The 15,569-nt window shown below is 48.3% G+C and overlaps 1 protein-coding gene across 1 annotated transcript in view; it reads left to right on the top strand.

The window, feature by feature from the left end:
* Positions 1–15,569, top strand: part of LOC111146361 (pappalysin 1) — a 236,448-nt gene that overhangs the window by 33,534 nt on the left and 187,345 nt on the right.

Here is a 15,569-nt window from a genome sequence, read left to right on the forward strand (position 1 = left end):
ATAACGCACGTGGTAGAGTGGGGGTACAGTGCGTTCCCTAGTCCACTGTGACTGTTTAAATTAGTTGAGATTAAATAAATTTAAAATCTGGCCTGAGTCCCATAAACTACATTTCACGACCTCAGCAGCCTCATGGGCTCTAGTGGCTACCATGCTGGACAGAGCATCATGGAACACGCTTCCCGGCCGAGTGCTCGTTCTGTGGCACTGTGCTGGTAAATCCGGGGTCAGCTGGGTCGCACAGCCTGGGTTCGGGTCTCAGCCATACTGTTTCCTCGCTCTGTGACCTCTTAGAAGCCATGCCTTCCTCTGTAAAATGGGAGCGATAACAGCACCTGCTTTGTGAAGCTGCTCTGGAGATGGAGAGGGGGCGTGTAGCGCATGGTCTCCCTGCTCGTGGCTGGCCAGCCATGAGGTCTCAGTAAGCATATTTGTCCTTACTTGTGTCAGGAAGGTGCTGTGTGCTGTGCGCTGTGTTTAGGGAGTGCCAAGGGAGTTCAAAGAGAAAAAAAACTGACTTGGCACTCAAATATCTCCAGAAAATCTACAGTCTGGTTTGGACGTCCAAGATTGGGTTGGGGGAGAGAGGAGGGCACTCTGGGCAGAAGGACATGTCATCCACTGCAGAGAAAAGGGCAGAAAGGGGACACTTCTGTCCAAGGCTTCCCTTAGCCTCTGCTTACACTGTCAACTCTAAACAGCACCCCCAAGGAAAAGCCCAGAGGTGAACCCGTGGTGATCTATATTCAATATGGGACTCAGAGGAACTAGTTCTAAGCCAGAGAGACAGTCAGCATCCACTTTCCTCATCTCCCAGATTCACGCTGGACTTTTCCATTCTGTCCAGCGCACAGGACCCTGGACTTGCTGATAGCTTGAGCACACTTGCCGACCTCTGCAGGTTTTCTGCTGACTCTTCTCTTTATGTCTCTCTCAAAAAAGCAAGGGCCTCCCATGCACAGACAAAATACCTATGTGCAAAGGAATGGCGATGCTGGCAGGAGAATGTCGTGCCTGGCAGCAAGCCAGAAAGCACGTCAGCTCAGCCTGCTGGCACCAGGCGGGCCCTGGACTCCCACCTTGTTCAGAGACACAAGCGGCCCAAGTGGGAAGAAGCCTTGCTGTGTGGCTGGTTCCTTCCAGGTCACAATGCACTTTCATCTCTGCTCTCCTTTGGGCTTTGACAGAATTTGGTAAGGAAGGCAAGACAGGGGTTAGTATTTGCATTTGACTGACAGAGAGCTAGAAGGGCTGAGTGGAGGCAATGACTCCGCCAAGGTCATGGGTCAGGAGAGTCATTCAGCTAAGTCACAAATGCAAGTCTCTGAGATTAAGGCAGCATGTGCTCTACAGAGCTGGACTCCCAGGACGTACCTGCGTGCTCAGGCAGAGTGGGCACGGAGGAGGGCAAAGTGCCACGGATAGCTGCACGTTCATTTGTTCCTTCATTCCTGCTTTCATTCATTTGCTCATTCATTCATTCATTCATCCATTCCTACAACAATTGCTTCTTCAGCACCAGGAGGGTGGGTACCCTTAGCCCTATAGTGCCGCAAGAATTTCAGGATCCAGACTGACCTAGGGATTTAGCCAAGGTCACTCAACTAATAAATGGAGAGCTCGGACTCACATCCAGGTCACATCCACATCTAAAGCTCCCACTGAAGGGAAGGATTTTTAAGTCTGAGAAGCAGTAAGAGGCAGAGTTGAAGGGCAGGGTTGGTAGGCAGGGCGCCTTCACAGGGCCTTGGGGGAAAACTGCTGAGTTGATTGGGTCAGGACTGAGGGCAGCCAGCACTGTCCTGGTATGGAGGGGCCGTGGGGCCCCATCCCAGATACCTCACCATCAGCAGACAGAGTTGGCAGCCTCCAACGGCCTCCCCTTTTCTAAGTCACGGGACTGCCTGCCCAGAATGTCCGGGAACAGCTGTGTGCCAGCTCTGTGACCACTCACGCCAGGGCACTTGTTTGCCAGCTGGGAAAGTCATGAGCCCCGGGTGAGCCCCATCAGGCAACATGTCATCTCCTGACGGGGCCGGGGATGACGGTGTCCAGGCTGTTTTGGCTTTCCTGTGCGCAGAGAGGAACCTGGGGACGTTTGCAGAGAAATATTTGCTTTGTGACTTTAAGAAAAGGGAGGGAAGGATGGAGGGAGGGAGACAGAGAGAAAGGAGGGAGGGAGGCGGGCACCTTTAGTAGAAGCGGTGAAAATTTGATTGACGTTATCTAGGTGATTTTTAATAAAGAGCTGAACTTCATTCTCATCAGGGTCCTCTCTCCCTCCCTCCCTCCCTTCCTCCCTCTTTCTCTGCCCTCCTCTCTCTTTTTCTCTCTTAATGGGTAAAGATAATAAAAGTATTGAATACTTCTCAGTCTATGGTAAGGCACCAGTTTTGGTTGTTTTTTTCTCCCCTGTATATTGCAAACCAATACCTTTGAAATATACAGCAAAAAATGAATCCATAGACAATGAAATACCACCAGAGTGTCAGTGTCGGAGTTCTTGAAAAGTTTCTCCATTCCTGCATGCGCTTCGCCAAAGCAGTCCGTGCCCTGCCCCCCTTGAGCGGCACTGATTAAAATTCGCTGTTCTGACAATTTACGTAGCGATTCCCTTGAGTATAATAAGATTCCTAGTAATGGAGCTGGGCAGATGGGTGAATTCTGTCAGAGAAGTGTATCTTTTAACATGTTTGGACTCCAGGAGAGCACCTAATCCTAGGTCAAGTGTTGGACCTAGAAACATCCTCAGAGATCATTGGTCCAAGCCCCTTCTGCCCTATAGAGGGAAACAGAGACCAGAGCTCACACTGTCCATTAGTAGTCACACTAGAGATAAGGTTGCTCTGGATTTCTGACTCCTGGTCATCTGCGGTGACACAGCTGTCCAGGACTGCCCTGACATTCTGGACAGTCACACGTCCCTGCCCCTTCCTGTTCTATTCTCACTCTCCCCAATTATCCCCGAGAGCTTGGGATTATGGAGTGCCTGAATGAGTGAGTTTGGAAGAGAAGCTGATAATGGCCTTGGGCTTCCATGAACCCCTGTAGAACCATCAGAGCTATCTTGGCGGCCAGTTTTCCTTCTTAAGGGTCTAGAATAACAGCAACCAGTGGAGGAAGCACCAAAAAAAAGCGGGGGGGACTGGACAGTGAGAGGCAGGAGCTTGTATCATAACCATGTGAAGATGTTTGGCACGATGAGCAACTTCTCCTGGGGCCAAGACTATAGGGCGACGGTATACACACTTCAAGTCTCCAAGGGCCTGTCCTGTAGGAAAGGGAGCAGAATTCCTCTATATGGTTTCTAAGCCCTGGCTGGAACCAGAGTGTTGTAATTATAGGCGGCAGCTCAGAGCTGAGTAACAGATGATGTCATCCCCCCTCAGAGCGATGCTCCTAGGGGAGCACCTCTCTGCGGGTGAGTGAGCACTCCGTCACCTGAAGCATGCACAGCGAGGATCGTGGCAATGCTGTAGAGAGTAGCCTTGATGGGCTTGGGGTTGAGCCCAGCATAGCCTGACTTTTTGCTGCTATCTTCCTCCAGTCATGTTAATGGAACCACACAGTAACATTTGCAAACAGACATTTCTTGGGTCTGTGCATCCCTGCCTGGCCCTCTGCTCTTCACTGGGGATGCTGGAAGGGGTGGGAGGCACTCCTCACCATTAAGGAGCTTTCATTTTGGTGGGGGAACCATATTCACCCAAAAGAAACTCTGATCCATGACACGCAGTGGGACAGAGCTCTGGAAGGCAGAGATCTGCTTGGACAAGGAGGACAACGTGCGTTGGCTGGCGGAGGCATGCTTTGAGGGCAGCTGGAGATGGGCAACACTTTCAGAGGTAGAGATGCAGGCTGCATAGGCCAGATCCTGGCAGAAAACAGGTGATACATTCAAACGGAACAGTTAAGGAGAGTTGAAGGAGGGATACATTGGAAGGAGAAGCTATCTACAACAGGGTAGGCAGACCTTGACAATTGCCAAGGCCAGAGTCAGCAACAGTGGAGAGCCATTTGTATCCTTGGTCTGGAGGGACAAGAAGAGAGAGTGGTTCGGGAACCTAGAGAGTGACTGTGTGCAGAGGACCCCTGGGCAGAAGCCGTGACTCTCCCTAAAGAGGGGTGGCCAACCTCCTGTAGCCCCCAGGCCAGAAGGGAGCCTGGAGAGTAAATGCTACATTGTCATTCCCTTCTGCTTCCCTGTCTTCTTCTAGAAGCCACAGGACAAAGGAACCCACAGATGCCCCCCAGTGAGGCCAGTCTCCCAAGGGCACAGAGCAGGGTGGAGAGGGATGGATGGTGGAAGTGGATGGGCAAACAGCATGTGCAGAACATGGAGAAAGCCCATGCAGAGGGTACGAGAGAAGCAAGGAGACAGGAGGGGAGGAAGCGCTTGGAGAATGAGTCTTCAGTATGGCCGGGACCCAGATGTAAGCAGGGGAGGGTCTACTTTATCTCCTGGCAAACTAATGTCAAGCTAAATCCTTCCTTCCTCCTTCTCTCCCTTTCTTTATTTCCTTCTGCCTTTTCCTCCCTTCTCTTCCCCCTCCCCTCCTCTCCAGTTGCTTTCCCTTCCTTTATTTCCGTCCCTTTCTTTCTTCTTTTCCTCTCCCAGTAAATGTTTGTTGAATGCTCCCTCTGTGCCGGCCCAGCCCCTGCCTTTTGGAGCTCCCCATCTAGTGGAAAAGACAGACAAGAAAGCATGCCATTGTGATCACGGGTGTGAAAGAAGGCTCCCCAGTGTCAGCCAGGAGGACCCGTCTGTGTGAGCAGTAAACATTTTTCTATCAGACTGGCCATTTAGGAAAAAAAAACAAAACAAAACAAAAAAAATTCCAATGAACTTGGCTGTTCTTTACAAGTGGTGGAGAGGAGCCCGGTAGGCAGAATTTCATCTGCAGCCATTAGAGATGTCTACTAACAAGTTAGAATGCACATCACATGCCTTTTTATAGATAAAAGGGAAAACCTGGATATTAAGGGAAACCCCTGGCATCAGGAACTCAGGGGGTATTTGACACTTTGGTCTGCATGTACCCCGTTGCGAGAGTACATTGCAACAAACCCACCAAGCTTCTGTTTGGATCCTCCAAACTGCAAGCTATGGCACAGTTGGATGAACTTGACCTTTATCTGTGAATATGTACTTATATGCAATTAGAAGATAGAAAAAGACTTCCCTTGTACACTGTTGGCTCATAGGGAAACATTTTCTTTGTCTTCCCTTTATTATTATTTTTAATGGAACAAGGGCATTCCCCGGGGGCTATGTTATTTTTTTTGGACCCAAGCTGACATTGCTGGAAGTCTTTGGAAAGGACTGCAGTAAGCCTTAGGCAGACTCCTCGACCCCTCTGCTGGCACTACAGCTGTCCTCAGTGGCCTCCCTGACTCCTTGTCAGAGACCATTAAATGGTTTGCCTTTACATGTCGGGGTCTCTTCCTTTTTGGAATGATCTCATGAAACATACACTTCCTTCTCCTGAGTTCTCCCCAAATCGGGAAAAGTTGCGTGGAGTCAGGGACTTTCTGAGCTGAAAGGAGCAGTGGCAGTGTCTGGCCTTTTCTTGCTATAGATCAGGAGGCCAAGCTCCCAAGAGGGGCTAGCACTGATCCAGGCCTCCCAGGGAGAGTGAGGCCAAGCCGAGGGCAAGACCCAGGATCTCATCTCCTAATTTCAAGGCCTTTCTACCCTCCTCCCATCACCGTGGTCTCTTAGAAGCTTGGGATTTGCAACTTGGAAACATTCTGTCAAGGATGGTCACGTTCTTCCCCATTGTCTGTATTTTGCTAAGACACTTTCGTGCCCAGGAGACTGTGGTAAATGCCCCGGGGATCCAACACGTGATCTCTGTCCTGAAGGTGCTTATACTCTGTGGTTTAATGACATTTTGTTACAGTCATTCAAGAGGTGGTGAGAAGGCAGATGATTAATTTCCCAGTGAGCCACATAGACAATCAGGCTTACGTGAGCTCTGAGAAAAAGGCAGGATCCCTGTGGTGCGAGGAAGTCAGAAAAGGTTTTCTGGGAGAAGGAGGTACATAAACAGACCACCAGAATTCACAGGCTCTGTAATGACAGAAAGGAACAAAGAGATTGAGGTAGGAAGGTGAGGGGAGGGTTCCAGAAAAAGGTAAGTCTACTTGGGTCTAAGCGGGGTTGAATGCCAAGTTTTGTTTTTTTCTGGCTGTGGAGCTCTGAGAATCAGACTAACACAGAACGGAGGGAGGATTCAGGAGGAATCGATGCTAGCTAGCCCCAGCTCAGCCACATCTTAGCTGTGCAGTCACGGGCCAGTCTCGTAATCTCCTGGAACCCCCATTTCCACATCTATGGAAAGGGAATCATAATAGTATCTGACCGGCTGAATCACGTGATTGCCTTGAGGGTCACATAAAATACTATCCCAGCAAGAGTTCTGGGAAGAGTTAACGAGTACACAGATGAAAGAGGGCTTTGTTATTTGTTCAGTAACTTTGTTCATTCTTTTCCAGTAATCGTGTAAGAGAAATTGCTTGGAATTTTATAATCAGAATATCAGAGTTTATTTAATGTGACTAATATTCATTAAAGCAATAACCGGAGTCAGGCCTGGTATAGTGGAAAAGTGATATGTGTTGGAGACTGACCAGGGTCCGTATCCTGGTTCCACTCTTCGTTAGCTGTCTGACCTTGGCTCATTTCTCAATAAGAGTTGCTGGTTTCTCTTCTGTAAGAATTGGGCGAGGACAGCTCTCCGACCGTGCGTTGTGCAGTTTAGCCGAAGTCATCTGTGTCAAGCCGCCGGTCATAGTGTGTGGCACATAGTAGGTGCAGAGTCCCCTCCCTTCTCGGATACACACAGGGACCCCTCTCAATCAGCATTGTTTTCTGGAGACTGACTTTCTGCAGGCTCATAAAAAAAAAAAAAAAAAAAAAAAAAAAGGCCTGGATGGAACAGCAGGACACACACTGAGGGCATTTACACAGATTACTTTCATTCTTAAAATACTGACTTTTTTGTTTTTTTAGGGCTGGCCACAGAATTGGTATTTTTAAATAAAGACCATATAACATATCCAACCCATTGAGCTCGCACACTAGTTTATTTTTGAAATGACCCAAATGCCGAACTGTGTTCGAGGACATATTTCCGCCTGGAACGATCCCAGGCGGTGTTGGCATTGGTCACCAGGGGTGATGAGCCAATTTGATGGAGGGGCCTAGATTTTTTGACCATCCTCAGCCTATGCACCCACTTGCGTGTGGACGCAGAAATATCTCTCTCCAGGCCACGCGTGGCGGGGTCCCATTTTCTCTGCTTCCGTCTGGATTACCTTCATGCTTTTCATCTCAACAAAGTCCACCTCTACTCAGAGGTCCCATCTGTGACTCTGCGCAGGTGACGTTGGTCTTTGAGATCAAGATAGAGGAGGGAATGGAGCAAAGAGAGCTGGTGGTGGTTTCTCCATGCAATGTTTAGGAGCTCAAAACAGGGACCCGTGAGAAGCTGTGGAGGATAGTGATAGTCTTGCAAAAAAAATAAGAATGTGAGTTTTGGAGACCAAGTGTACTTGAAATCAAGCCATTTAAACATTTCCATGACCTTGAGCAAGTCTCTAACTTTATCAGAGGCTCAGGTGCTTCTTCTATAAAGTCAGGGATGAAGGTACTGCAGGCTACTGCGTTGAGGGACTCAGAGGATTCGGTGAAATGATGCAGGGGTCAGTCCTTTACCCCAGCGCCCGCCATTGAGTGAGCACTCAAAATAACAGTGGTGGTTGGGGATTTTCCATCGCTGGGAAATCTTCTGACCTCTTACACACATATTCCCTAATTCCCAGCCCCCTCTGGATCCTGAACCCCCTCCCTGGAACCTTCGGGCTTCAGCGGGGGTTGTAGACAAGCTAATCCTGCTCTTCTACCAAAGGCCCTTTCATTTTGGCTCCTGCAGGTGCCATTTTAAAAAGATTGTCCTTACTCCAGAAGCCCTGTGCATGCTAAATGGTACCATGCTCATTGTCCCAAGCAGCACGTTGCTGTGAGTTTAGGCATCCCCAGCATAAAGCCAAGGCGTGTCTGGGATCCCAGGATGGGGCTAGCTATGTAGCTCTCACACATCCTAGGGAAGGAGCTGGAAGCCAGGTGGGCACCCCAGGGGCTCTCGGAACCCCACCGGGCCATGTGAGAGGCAGCACAAGACGCCTGCTCATTCCTGTGACTCTGACCACAGCAGGATCTCTGTCTCAGAGTTTGTAGGTGAAATTTGCAGGTGCTCCCTGTCTCACCCTTTTTCCTGGAGGTGCCTTTCCATTTCTAGCTCTCCGGATGGACGGATGGATGGGAGCGCTTGGTGCCCTCTCGGCCCCAGAGGGAGGCAGTTGGGGTTTTTCCACCCTGGTCTGGCCTCATCAGCACTCTCCTGTTTCTTTCACCATCCACTGGTGACACTCACCACTCATGACAGCCTCAGCTCGGCCAGACGCCCGTCCAGGGTCGGAAACAAAGCAGTGGGGGCTTGAGGGAGGGTGAAATGGGCAGACACCAGGATGTTTTGCTTTAGGGAAACACATTCCCGTAAATTGTTTGTGGCTCAGCTTGTACCTGCAGACTCCCAGCTGCCCAATTCTCCATCTCCTGTGAGGGGACTTCGGCACCCCTGCTCTCACTTTCTGGAAGCACAAAACTCATGTGTGAACGACAGTGCGTTTTGCTCACAGGTTTGTTTGCCTAAGTCCAACAGGCTCCCATCTCCCTGGTTTCTTTGTTTTGTCTCCCTCTCTCTGTGCCTTTCTTTCTTTCTCTTTTCCGTGTTCTCAGTTAGTGGGTGATCTGGTGGTATAGGGCAGAGGGCGAGGAGATTAGGGTGTCCATTTCAGGTGTCCGACATTTGTGATGCCAGCCTTTTTCGAGTTCAGACAAACAGCACAGCCCCCAGCCTTGAGCTTGAATCCTGGCTCCCAAACTATTTGTGTGGCCACAGAGGGCAACGGTGGGTGACCAGAGCTCCACACAAGCATGGACAATCTCAGGCTCTTACAGAGGGTGGTAGAGAGACTTGAGAGGGAGACAGCTCTTTCCCAGGAGGATTCATGGTAGAAAAACATAGTTTGCCCTGTGGCTTGGCAAAACATGAGGAAGGAAGTGACTAGCTATTTCCAGTAACTTCGTAGCCAGCATGGTTAAAGTCACTTCTTTTATTTTAAATTCTTCATCCGTAAAATGGGAGGATTTGCATAAGATATTTCTAAGAGCTGTTACTATTCATACATTTTCAGATCAGATGTTGTAATGCAGTTTACAGGCCTATGGGGACTGCAGCTGGAATACAGATGGAAGGAGCTTGATCCCGGGAAGGTATGAGCAAGGCTGTGTGTTGACACTGGGGACATCCGGGGATATAAGAGACCATCCCCCGGCCTTCAGAGTACTTTCCAGCCCCTCTGACCAATTGAGTCCGATGTGTTCAGCATAGTCGTGAAGGAAAAATTCTACTCTGACAAGTGGAAAGATTCTGACTCCTGACTCTCAGATCTCTGCGACCCGCCTGATGGTGGCACCCTGTCTTGGGCAGTCTGTGTGTCTGCCATTTTATTTTCCCTTAAACCCTGAGAGTGGCGTCCTCTTTCCAAAAATCCATTTGAATTTCATTCTACTTTCGATAGCCTGACAGACGACCTCATCACTCTTCAGCGTTATTTCCACATGCTTAAACTCCTCGATCATCACATGACCCTTCGAGAGCTCTCAGTTTTTAACCCCGGTATGGACCCAAATTTGGGGACGTTATTAGACTTGCTCAGGTCGTCCAGAGAGATCTCCGCCTACTGTAGTGACCATATAGTTGTGTCTGTACATGATTCTGCTGTTTGCCTACAATCAGGCAATTTGTATGCGGCCACAGTTCAGGCTAAAATCTAGAAATTACCCTATGGACACATATCGGTGATGATGTTGTAATTCTTGCTCTGTCCTTCCCAAACACAATATTAGTCAGTCAGTCGTCACGTAAGTTCTATGGTTTATGTGGCTCAGAATTAGAGCCAAACTACACAGTCTGCTGAAGTATCACCTGTACCCAGGACGTGGTAGCTGTTACAACGTAGGAAAAAGGGTGACTTGGCTCTGTTTCATTGTACTTCAACTGGATGACAAGCCACAGGGCTGCTGGTGAGCGGTGTGTATTCTGCCGAACGTGGTCAGTTCTATTATTTATCAATTGTGGTTTCAATCCTCTAAGAAGAAAGGGAGGTGGCGAGAAGAGCTCACTTGTGGGCTCGGGAACGGCACACTTTGTGTTGTGAAAACAGTCGTTTGACGTGGGATGGTCACGTTACTGTTCTGATACTTCTGAACACACCGTCATACTTTATTATTTTCCTTGCTTATCACGGTGTTCTTCATGCTTCTTGGCTTTCTGAAAAGAAGTTAACTCCAAGAATATGGGGCTATCAAAGCAGAAGTTATAGAACCCCCAGAAAAGATCTTAGGAGTTGACTACTACTTCCATAGTGTGTGTGTGTGCATGTGTGTGTGTGTGTGTGCGCATGCGCGCGCACGTGTGCACACACATGGGCAGGTGCATTGCTAGGTGCTGGAGTACCAGCAATGAATATTTCACAAGAAAGGTGTGATCTTGCACTCGCGGAATCTCCTGCAGGTAGATAAGTAGCTAGCTGGATAAATGCTTTATAGAGAAGTCCAAGGTCTGAGCGGCACAGAGGATGGGCACTTGACTCATCAGGGGTCAGAGTCACTTCTAGGCTGAGTCATGCTAACCAACGGAGTAGAGCGGTGCTTGCCAGGAACCAGGTGTTCTGACTCTTTGCCTTCTGCCCCAGCAGTCTCTGAAAGCCATTTTCAAAAAGGCAAAATGAGAAAAATAGGAACTGAGTAGATCCTAGCGAAAAGGTATTCATTGATCACTGGCGTCCTCTCTTCTGACGTTATCTTGTTCTTCCCTTAGGAGAACCACTCCACTCCAGGACAATTTATTTTATTATGTGAAGGCCATCTTAAATGGTGTGGGGTTTTTTTCGGGGGCGGGGGAGGGCTCATCTTCACACCCTCTTCTAGTTGCTACTTCCTCCTCATTTTTTTTTTAAATGATCCAGAGCTCTGAGAACCTCTCCATTGGCCTACTTACTTCTGAGACAGCACCTTCTCCTGTATTTGAACTCCCAGGGTTCTCCATCCCACTCCTCTCCAGGTCTCATCCTGATCCTATTCCGCAGAATGCTGCAGACCAGTGACTTTCCTGAGAGCTGACCTTGCACGTGACTCAGCAGAGGGCACAACCCCAGCGAGCCAGCTCTCCTGTTGGGCCTAGAGTTTCAGGCAGCAATATGAGGGACTTTGATGTATAGAATCTGAACCTGATAAATGAGAAATGCTCCAGTGGCCCAAATGAGAATCCATACCCATCATTTCACCTCCTCTTCCTCTGCCCCCACCCAGCAAGCACGTATGCATACCTGTCTTTCCTCGATAGTCTCAGACCCATCTGCTGTTTTGTAAGTCACCACCAGGGCCTTTATTCCCATCCCTCCCTCGGTCCACCTTCCACATTCCTCCACAAAGGAAAGAAAGGGTCTGCTCGGAGCCTTCAGGACACTGTCCATCCTCTATAACCTGGTATATAAGACCTGTCTGATGTGGCCATTGCTTAGCCCTCCAGACCTGCCTTGTGCAGTTGCTCCCATGTTCCCAGCTTTGCAAGGGCACCAGCCACCTTGCAAGGTTCCACCCTTTCCCTGATCTTTCAGGCTTTCTGGCTTTCTGGAGCCTCTGCCCTTGACCCTGTCTCCTACACTTGGTCTGACACCCAGCCAAGGTTTTTTCTTCATCTGAAAAGCCCAGCGATGTCTTAGCCATCTTCAGCTGGGTAAGTGTCATTGTTCTTTTCTTCTCTCCCATTCAGCTCCTCCTCTGCGATAACACACATCATAAGAGAAGGTGAGACATTAATGATAGGGATATGGTCTGCGGTAACCAACAGATGAGCAGCCATATCCCGCCTCCCACACTCGTAACCAGGTAGAGGGACCTTGGAAAAATGGTGTCACCTCACTGGGTCTTGGTTTCTTCCCCTGTCAACAGGGGATACTCCTCCTGGACACATAGGGTTTTTGTAAAGCTTCAAAGAGATCCTTTTGAAAAGTACTTCAACAGTGCCAGTGTATCATGAACTCCCCCACATGGTGGGCTTTATTCGTATTATCATATTATGTTGTGATCGTCTGGTTATTTGTCTCATTTCCTTCATCAAACTGCTAACCCTTTGAGAGTGAAAATTGTTTCGCTTTCATATTTGTGTGCCCAGTTGCTAGCTTAGGGCATGGTTATAATAGAATCTCTGTAAGGACTGGCAAACAAAAGAGGAACCGACTGAATGAATGATTTGCAGAGGGGAGAGAAGAAAGGAAAATGAAGGCAAGCAGGGAGGGAGGGAGGGAGGAGGAGGGGAGGGATTGAACGAGTGACTTATGCAATAAATGAATGAAAGAATGATCGATTTTTCAATTGCTCTTTCATTGGTGCTGTTACATTTTTCTTAGACTGTGTGTCAGACTTCTGTGCAAGAGCTGTTATTTTGGAAACCAATCATTCAGGATTCTGAGAATTTAATAAACTCTCCAAAGCACTCTATTTTTTTTTTTCCGTGCCTCCTCTTACAAGAGAGGCAGATTTAGACATTTCTGACAGTGAAACTAAGCAAGAGAATAAAGTCCAGATCATTAGGACCCTTGGGATAAAGACACAGAATCCAGGGTTCAGAACTGGCCACAGCTTGGGGAATGCTTGTTAATTGCAACAAGGATATGAATGCAATAAACATTCTGAGGTTTATCTTGCTTTTATGACTTGCCTTGAGTGGCTTTGATCTTTATATTTGATAATCACTTTCAAATGGTCTGGTGTGTTCTGAAATTGGAGTAGTGGTTCAGGGACTCAAGACCCTCCTGGGGAATGATAGGCTGCAATCAGAATTTGGAAATGGGCAGTGCTACAGGACTTGCCGTGTGAGTCGTAGAAACAGGTCAGCCACCTGTGGAGGAGAGAAGCACCCTGGTCCAATGGTGGCAGCAGGGTACCCTGATGGGAGAAAGACGGCAGGCATTGGGAGCTAAGGAAGCAAAGGCCAGTTTCAGGAGCAAGCTAAAAAGAGAATCATGCCTGTTGGGCCCTTTCTGTGAGTTGGGCTCACTTGTTGCTTTCTCACATGTTACCTCCTTAAGTTTTTATATTCTCCTGTCTGGGTTGAATTTTATAATCTGCATTTTACAGGTGAAGGCAGGTTCAGAGAGGTTGAGTCCCTTCCCTAAGGTCACAGAGACACTTCTTGGCAGAAGAAATAGGACTTGAACCCTAGACTGTCTCTCTCTCAAGATGAGGTTTTTGCAAAAAATAAAGACAGTGATTACAACAATGAAGTATTTCTTGGTGTGGTAATGTTAGAAGAAAATGGTAAATACAAAAACATGTGCCATAAACATCGACTTACTTGTGCCTCCCACTTTCATATCATTGAATGAAGAGCAGACTGCTGTCCAGAACAATTCTATCTAGAACTGTCCCCGAGGATATCTAATTATGAAAGTAAGTAACAGAGAGTCTTATCATGTAAGACGGTCTTCCATACAAATTACAAGTAGAATACGGCTCTAGGTCACTCTCTTTAAATGTTATGCTGTTATGTGTGTGTGTGTGTGTGTGTGTATTTACTTTCCCCTTTAAAAAAAACATTCATGTTTCTATGGCACTCTGCTGCCTTTTCCTTTAATCTAAAAGAACCCTCACCAGCCTCTGGCTTGGAGATGGCCCACTCACAGCCAGGTTCAGCTCAGACAAATCTTCCTCAGGTGGAGGGCATCAGCACCTGGTCAGCACCATCGCCATGTCCTGCTTGCACCTGTCAAGAGCCCAGGGGACAGAACTTTGGCAGGACACTTCTCAAAAATCTCCTTGGTTCTCACTTCGACAATGGGCATGTCATTTGGCATTAAGTGGGAGTAGAGACAAACACTGGTCCGTCTTGATCTGCGCGTGCTGTGAGACATTCCTCTGACCAGCCGTCTAGAAAGCGGGAGAGCCCGTGTATTCTGTTTCTAGAGCTGGAAAAAAAACTTGAGCCTTCTGTAATCTCACTTAAGGGATCTGTTGTTGCTCTGAGTTTTGAATGTAGTTCCCTTTTGCTTCCCTTTCAATAAAACAGGCCCCGACAGCCCCCTCATTGAGATTATTACAGAGTTGTACCATCTCAGGCCAGTGCATTTAGGAAATATGTTATTGGCACTCAGCAGCGAGTGAGATGCATAAAGAAAATATTCTAATGACAGTTGAGTTGAGAGAGCTTTGATCTCCCTCCAGAGCTGCTCTCATGGCTTTGAAATGCTGTTCGGGCAGAGGGGGAAAGTCTGGGCGCCTTGGCACTCTGGGGCTGGGCCTCCCTGCAACTGACATTCCAGGGGACCCACAACCTTCATGGTAGGGCCCAGGAGCGTGGGCCGTGGAGGAAGCAAAGAGACTCTGAGACACCTCTCTTGAAAGGCAGCTTGGGGAGGGGGTCTAAGTTAGGAGGGGTTTGACAGTTTAGCCCAACATTTCCCAAACTCTATTAGTTGTGCTGTTATTTGATTTTTGGCAGAGCCAGAGATTAGGGTCAGGAGGAGTGGGGAGGATTATGGTTACTCATACCCTATCTGCTCTACTCCCATTTTGCATGTTAAAGGCTCTGATAACGCTTGCAATTAAAAAACCATATGTATTGAACATTGTTTAACAGAGCGTGTCCTAAACCTATTTGAATCCGAAAATTCTTTTCCTTTAAACATGCATCTGCTTCTTGTGGATTTAGCCCTCTGTAGACTGTGATTTGGAAAACACAGATCTGTGCTCACTTCAGCAGCACGTATACTGAAAAACATGGGTCTAATTCACATACTCACTAAACAGCTAGGGATTCTGAGCTGCCGACTGAGCAGCAGAGTGTAGGGGGAGAGGCCAGACGCTCAGGCAATGCAGGCTCTGCACAGGGATGCTCAGCTGAGGGGGTTCCCTCCCGGGCTTGACTCTCGAGCCATATACCTTCACAGGAACGGTGTCCGCCTGAATGAAGAGGTGACTTTACTGATTTGTGCAAAAGCACTGCTACACACACGCTGGTAAACGGAGGTTTGCTGTCAGGCCTTTCTGTGTCCCTCCTTTAATGCCTTGGGCAAGTCACTTCATTTCCCTGAGCCTGGACTTCTTCATCTTGTTTTGAAGTTACACAGTTTAAGTGGGTCGTACTCCATGGCCGCTAACCAGTGGTCCATCTCTGGCTCGCTCGCTCGCTCTCTCACTCAAGTTTTAGGGAGCACAGAGATGTGAAGTCTTGGTCCCCACCTACTTGAAGCTCATAGTCTGATGGAGAAGATAGGGGCTCATGGAGAAGATAACACAAAGCAGGGTGATGAGTAGTAGAGTCAGAAAGGAGAGGCTCTGAGGACGGAGAAGTCGTTGTCAGCTAGAGGCGATGATGATCTTGGCCCTGCTAATAACTAGCAGTGTAATAACGATCATGTGACAACAATAGCCTGTGCTA

This window comes from Enhydra lutris, unplaced genomic scaffold (genome assembly GCF_002288905.1).
Source record: "Enhydra lutris kenyoni isolate GAN:26980312 unplaced genomic scaffold, ASM228890v2 scaffoldscaffold13, whole genome shotgun sequence".
NCBI lineage: Eukaryota > Metazoa > Chordata > Mammalia > Carnivora > Mustelidae > Enhydra > Enhydra lutris.